This window comes from Pezoporus wallicus, unplaced genomic scaffold (genome assembly GCF_028554395.1).
Source record: "Pezoporus wallicus isolate ANWC-B61680 ecotype Strahan unplaced genomic scaffold, APGP_CSIRO_Pwel_v1 contig_6789, whole genome shotgun sequence".
In the NCBI taxonomy this organism is placed as follows: Eukaryota; Metazoa; Chordata; class Aves; order Psittaciformes; family Psittacidae; genus Pezoporus; species Pezoporus wallicus.
In genome coordinates this window covers 701,112-708,188 of record NW_026637361.1, presented here as the reverse complement: position 1 = coordinate 708,188, position 7,077 = coordinate 701,112, and the positions used below count along the sequence as shown (strand labels likewise).

The 7,077-nt window shown below is 36.2% G+C and overlaps 1 long non-coding RNA gene across 1 annotated transcript; it reads right to left on the bottom strand.

Moving 5' to 3' along the window:
- Nucleotides 1–644: 644 nt before the first annotated feature.
- LOC130597011 (uncharacterized) lies at nt 645–5,444 on the bottom strand. Its single transcript, XR_008971663.1, has 2 exons — nt 5,089–5,444; nt 645–924 (listed from the first exon to the last, which is right to left on the bottom strand). It is a non-coding gene; the product is annotated as an uncharacterized LOC130597011 (long non-coding RNA).
- Between the last annotated feature and the right edge of the window lie 1,633 nt (nt 5,445–7,077).

The following is a 7,077-nucleotide window of genomic DNA, read 5'->3' as shown; positions in this document are numbered from 1 at the left end:
TTTCAAGCTCACATGAATTCCTTTCTGACAAAACAGCTGAAAAACTGAAACAATTTTTGAAAACTCATACAACTTTTATCACAGAACTCTTATTACAAAACTATTCTTCTTTAAAGATGATACTACTGTAGATTACCTCAGCAACAGCAACCAATAGCAAACTCATCCATCATCTAGGAGTGCTTCATTACAGGAAAAAGTAACAAAATATACGTGGCTAACTTTATTACCATAAATATTAAGGGCTTTCATTCTGACTAATTGCACACCTTGAGTCATTTCACTGAAGTCAACAAGTAACTTGTAAAACCAACAAAAAACTTGGTAAACAAACAATATTAAAATCATTTCCCCCAAAGACCAGCAAGTCAAATTAATTGCAATTAATGATAGCAATTCATTAATAAAATCAAGGTGGCCTGCTGGCATTTTAGTGCATATGTTTCTGTGCATGTATTATAATCCCAAGGATGTTATAACTGAGTGCTCAGAAGTCTATTTTTGTAAGATTCACTAGGCATCTTGGCCAAGAGGAATGGTGGATTTTAGCTGTTATTTCCATTCATAATTGAATTGCAATTTTTCAGACAGAATAATCTCAGTGTTTTCACAGTGACAGCAAATTTATGAATCAATTTATGGGCTTTGTCATCTAATGATTCATTTATTTAAAAAATACCAAACTAATATTGATGGTTCTTTTCATTAGGTTACACATCACATTTTATGTCAGTTGCTCCTAATAAGAAGTTGAGCTTTTCTTTTATTAATTTCTTCCTCATTGTTGCATTTCCCACTGTTATTGTTGGAATACAAACAAATAAGGAGACTCACCTCAGAGGTATTAGCCTTTTCTTATGACATCAGTGTGTAGGCTGTGCAAAGTCAAGGCATCAGTTAGTCACTCGCACCATCTGTGTGGGCCTGGAGAAAGCAAGATGCAATCTGTCATATGGTGAGCTTTGTACAAAACACCAACAATCCGCATTCAGCTGCACAGATGAAATGCATCCCTTGAGGAGCTTCAGCCTGCCAGAGCGTGCTCTTGTGGATGTCAGCTGCTGGGGGTCAGATCTTCATAATGCAAGGAGGGAAAACTTGCTGTTTGTCCAGACAAGAACTAGGAGGGTGGTGGGAGTCAGATCCACAGCCTAAAGTTTGCTAGCCAGACTGCGGTGATATTAAGTAGCACTTTAAAATTCCAGAGCCAACATCCTTTCTCATTTTTACTGACGTAAGAAAATTTGTTCAGGGATGATCTGAATACAAGAAAGGAGAAAGTGATGAAATAATTTCTTTTACGTTTTACTTCCCATGGGAGTAAACCTATTGTATTCCCTGGCCTCCTGAACCTACCATGATGTTGTTCCTCAAGAAGGGGAAGGCAGGGGTCTACCATGTAAAGGAAAAGGCTAACTGCACAGTTAACACTCTGCAAAAGTCTCCCTGCACAGCAGTGTGTGGAAGGAAGAACAGGACATGACAGGATATATCCCCAGGCTACCTCACCTATTTGGTTGGAATTTATGACGTTACTTTTCACTCACACCCTTGAAATTGCACCTCTCCACTGACTTCTTTGGCAGTCATCTCCAGATTTTATTTTTAGCATACAGATCACAATTACATGAAGGTACCGCAATATTTTTATGTACAGCACTTGCATGTTCCCAAGAAAAATATACAAGAGCCTTTACAGCCCTACATCAAATTACTTCAGCTTGTGCTGAACAGAATTTCTGCAACATGTGTTTTCACTAACTAGGTCACAATCCCTACATTATGGATACTATCAGATGACACCAATGCCATGCCCACTACTTCATTTTAATAAAGCACATTTGTGGAAACGACTTTAAAGGACAATTACTTTTCCTACCTTACTATTTGTAGTGGTACCAAGTAGCCCAAAAGGTATTATTACTTGCTGAGCAATGGTCTCCTTTCTTCCTTACATACTGCTTGCCACTTTTTTAAATGTAAAGAACTCATATACTTATTTTCAGATAAAAATATGACCTCATACACAAATTGATTATTAAGTAGTTAGTTTTATGGAACGCTGTTTTTTTTTCCTAGTAGTTGATTTTACCAGAGAGACACAGATGAGCATAAATACTTTTCCCAGCCGTGGCTGTGGAATGGAGAACAGAATGAAGAAGCAGAGATCATTAGCAAACAAAAGGAGCTTTAGCAAACAAAAAAACCTCCAAAATTCTGAGGCAGGAGAATGCAGTCTGTGTTCTCACCCCAACAGTCACCAGAAAGAAATGGTAGACCAAGCTTTCTACTGTAGTAGACAGTATAAAATAAAATAAAATAAAGTAAAATAGCCTACTGAGTGCAGCCCAAAGGCATTTGGTTAAGAAAGCCATAAAAGAACCTTTCTTATGCTTTTTCTGTAAGCACTAGAGCCAGCCCTTTTCAAGTTTTGCAGTGTTTAATACTGTGTACTCTTGCTGTCCGGTTTCTAGAAGTCTCCATGATCCATAAAGGCAAACAGATGACACAGTTGTAAGCATCATGGAGTTGTTATCCTGATGACAAGCTCTAAATCAAACCTTCTCTGTAATCCTTCCTTACACTCTTACCTTCAATACACTGCACATAACTTTCTAGAGAAACTAATATTTTAAGGTATCTCCATTTCGTCTACAATTCTTAAACAGTTGAACACCAGACAACATCTCCCATGGTCTCCAAGTTAAGTACCCATAAAGCATCTCAGACCTCTAAAAGTGGAATCAATTAAGGCCTCAATCTAAACCCCTTAAAAATCTATTGGGCTCTTTCAACTGAACATGGTAGCCATTGGTTTTAAGACATTTGAATTCCCAACCAGTTATTGCTATAAGTCCTAGCCCTATGCATGTGAAACTGCTTGGGTATAGCACATGCAGTAAGGACAACTATTAAAGATGTGACAGAGATAATGATGAAGTGATCAGTATAAAAAAAAAAAAAATCACCATAATTTGTAGCTTAAGCCAGTTGTACTTAGCAGATGAAAGTAATTTCTCTGAAGAGAAGAAGAAGAGGCCCCTGAAATTTTAAGAAGGCGTAAACAAATGCTTTTGGCTGCCATATGTCTAAGTCACAACACCAAATTCAAAAAAGCTGCAGCATGTATGTTACTATATCACGTATTAGGCGGTGACAGAGGTGAATAGTTTTGGTTCTTAAAATTAGTAAAGCAGGCTTTGTTCTTCCATTCACATACAAAATAGATAAGCAGTAAATAGTCTAAGTATTTCATTTCAGCTTCTTTATGTCCTTTGTATACTGTCTTTAAAAAAAAGATTAGCATATATAACGATGTACTACCATGCAGGGTAATTGAAAACACAATTACACTACCTCTCAGACACAAGTCTTTTTTCTAGGACGGTTACATGAAAGAAAGGCAAATCACGCTGTAAGCAATAAATGAAAATAACAAGTTCTATGCAATTAGCTTGGTAGACTAGATGGAAGGGGACAGAATTCAGATGTTGTATAAGTGAGTATAAACAAAGTAGTTAAGTAGTTGCTTGCTCTTTGTTACCTCATGTCTGATTTTGATCTATTGGAAAAGCAGTGGTACTGGGAGTAATTTAGCTGTAGTTAAATGTCATTGAATTCAACCTGCAAAAGATCAAGCTCATAATGATTAAGAGTTTCCCCACTTTTAAAAGCATTCTTTTCAATACCTTACAAAGCAGAGGCAGGGCAGAGTGGTCTGATCCCAACTGCTTTTAAAAGCAAAACCAAATATCATTAAGACCTTTACTATGAAATTCCAGTGGAATGGGAATTAAGGTTCTAGGCCAAAAGAGAAAAATCATGTGTAATAAAATAACACTGTATTCCAGCCTAGTCTAAGAAAATTCTACCGTCACACGCTTCTAGTGTTTTAAGACAGACCAACCAAACTTGCTGAAAAAAAGCCTTAAAAATGTCTAGGAATATAAAACATCATCCAGAAATAGCACAGCTCAGAGGAGGGTTACACATAGCAAACAAGTGATGTTCATATTGAAATGCATGAGAAGTGATTTCTTTCACTGGAACATGTTTTATGATTTTCACATCAATCTACTCTCACTAGAAATTACTCCATTTTCACTGGCCATAATGCATAATCTCACAATATTGAAGGCAAATAATTTGTCAGAAAGAAGAAAAAGAATAAGTATTCTTAGACACAGTACCTGTTGCTAGGCGTTTCCTAGGATGCAGGTGCCATTTGGATGGCAGTTGCATCACTCTATGGGTTAGGGTAAAGATACAGCCTTAACAACTCTTTTTTTTTTTTAATATCCCTTTGGTGCATTATTGCCCTTGTTAATCTTCAAGTCCCAGATGTAAGAAAAAGAAGAGGTTTTTAACTCCAGCAATTACAGCCACAGCCCATGGAAAGCAGAAGCAAGCAAAAGTCTTCTGGTATACCCAATTCCCTCCTCAAGACAGACAGACATAACCTTTTCAAATGAGACACAACCCAACACTCCACAAAACAAAAAGTTGTTTTTTTTTTAAAAAAGTGTATGACACAACGGAGGAAAGAGGGTAGTGCTGAGGGTAAATTCCAAACAGCTCAGCGTGTTTTCCTGGATTGTCTCTTATGTAACCTCAAAATTCAGGCTCACAACAGCCTGTTGGGAGCAGGGGGGAGTGGGTTGGGAACTCATTGACAATACCAGGCACATATGCGTATACACACACAGCCACCACACACACAAGGTGACAAGAATTAGCTAGTCCACTGCAAATGTCAGCCAATTTATGTAATATCCTTTTACTCAGCATTTCTTATTCACTGGAGAGTGAAAAACCTCAATAAACAGTCTCTGGAGAATTGAAAGTGGAGAAGTTAGCTGGATTCATAGTCCTTCTCGAGTCACTGCTGCTACTGGCTGCTTGATAGTCTATACATTACTTCAGTTAAATAACCAGTGAACAAGCAGGCATTTATTTCATAAGTTATCCATGCAATTGGTGTTAGCAAGTTCTAATTGTTATTAACAGCAGCTGTCATTTTAAGTTGACTAAGCACAACAGCTCTGGGCTGCTGATGTTCATGTCATCCCATGAGAAACAAAGACTTACTCCAGAATCCAATTTGTCCAGAGAATAGTTTTTCAGATGGTAGAGAGCCAGAAAGTATAGACCAGATGACAGCAATGCTAAGCCTTGCTGATTTAACACACTTGGGAAACAAAGGAAGAGCTGAAAAGTGGGAGGAGAGTATGGAGATGACCAGGCTGGATATAAATAATATCGATTATTTCCCCAGCCTGCCTTTGTAGTAAAGAAATACATTGGTGGTATTCTTACACCACCTGGAAACAGGACCAAGAATCTCACCTGTTCAGTACTTCAGAATTACATATTTGGCATATTAACAAATATGACCTTTGTCACTATGCTATATTATTTTTCTATTATTGTTTTTAAATCACTTTCATTTCAGAACTCTAATTTCCTGTTAAGAGTGAGCAGTGGTAAGCTGTTATGAATACAACAGCTTTTTTTTTTTAAAAAAAAAAGTAGGAAGAAAGCATCACACAACAGAAAACATTTTAGTTAACTGGCTTACAATCAGAAACAAAAGCTGTTATGATCAAAATAAAACTTACAATACACATCTGACAGAATTCTGAAATTAAATCATAACCCTTCACAGGTATTGAAAAGTCTAAGAAAAATTTAGAGTTAAAGTTCCAAAACCAGGTACAGAAATTCACAATGAAATGTGGTCTCTATTTCTATAACAGTGTAATAAGGGGAAAACAAAACATCTAATCAGCAAGCACAAAAGCTTGATTTTTAAGATTTGTTACAGTACACTCTTGATGACTCCAAATATACATAGAAAACTCACCTGACAAGCCTTCCCTTAAAGCCATAGGTTTATGCTCCTCTTCACAAAACTCATTTTTTCCCTACTCAAAATGTCTTAGTGACAGGTTGTACATTTAGGATCATCTATATGATGGAGAGGATTTTTTATTTTTTTTTAATTCAATTATAAGGTTCCAAAGAATTGTGTAATGTTTGGTTTTCTATTTTATACCTGACTGGTCAAACCATTTTCTTGCAATTATTTCAAAGCTCCATCATAAAGTAACCTGTTTATTCAGTTTCATAATTGATCTGATCTACGTGAAGAAATTGTATTCTGCAGAATTTTATTATAGTTATCTTCAACTCTAATGAATACTTCTGGGTTTGATGGAGAAGACAGATCTATTTAACATATGGATCTAACCTCTGAAACTGAGGGCAACATGTTGAAACATACCCTGTGAAAGACAGGAGCATGCATAGAAAGTTTAAAAATAAATCTGGTTTACATGAAAAAAAAAAAAAGTTCAGCTGTAATCTTAAACATTGTGTCAACATCCATTTTGTTTATTGACAAGACTTAAGTTCTTTTTCTAACTTTTTCAGTAATTAAGGTTCCTATTTGCTCCTCTTCCTCTGTCTGGAAATACAGCAGTAAATGATAACATAAGTTGTCGCTACAATTATTTGGCTGACTTTCCTGAAAGAGGAAATTTTGTTCTAGTTTAAGCATAAAAAGATTATGTCTCAAATTATCATTGTCAATGACCCTTTATTTAAATGAATCTAGTTGATATGAACTGAACATACCATTTTCCAGAAGGCATATTTATATATGTCATAAATGTAGAATATCATTACATGCCATTATCTAGTATCTCTAAAAAAAACCCAAGTAAGTATCAGACTTGCTCTAAATCCTCCTGAATTGAGTCTCCTTTGAATGAAATACGGACTTGAGCAATACTTGATGAGGTGTCCCCTCCAACAAACCCCACTTGTACAGAGCATGCAGACACCACAGACCTTGCAGTATGAAGGAGGATAGATGATAATTTCTAAAACTGAGATTGCTATGATCTTCCACCATAAAGAAAGGAGCAGAAGTCTAAAGGATTTTTATTTTATTTTCAACTTGGAATTTATTTAGAGATGTTTAATTTATAATTACATCATGCTAGCTGAATGGTTGTGTTATGGTGCTCAGCCTAGAGATCCTCATGGATGCAGCTTTTAACAGTTTCTTTGTGT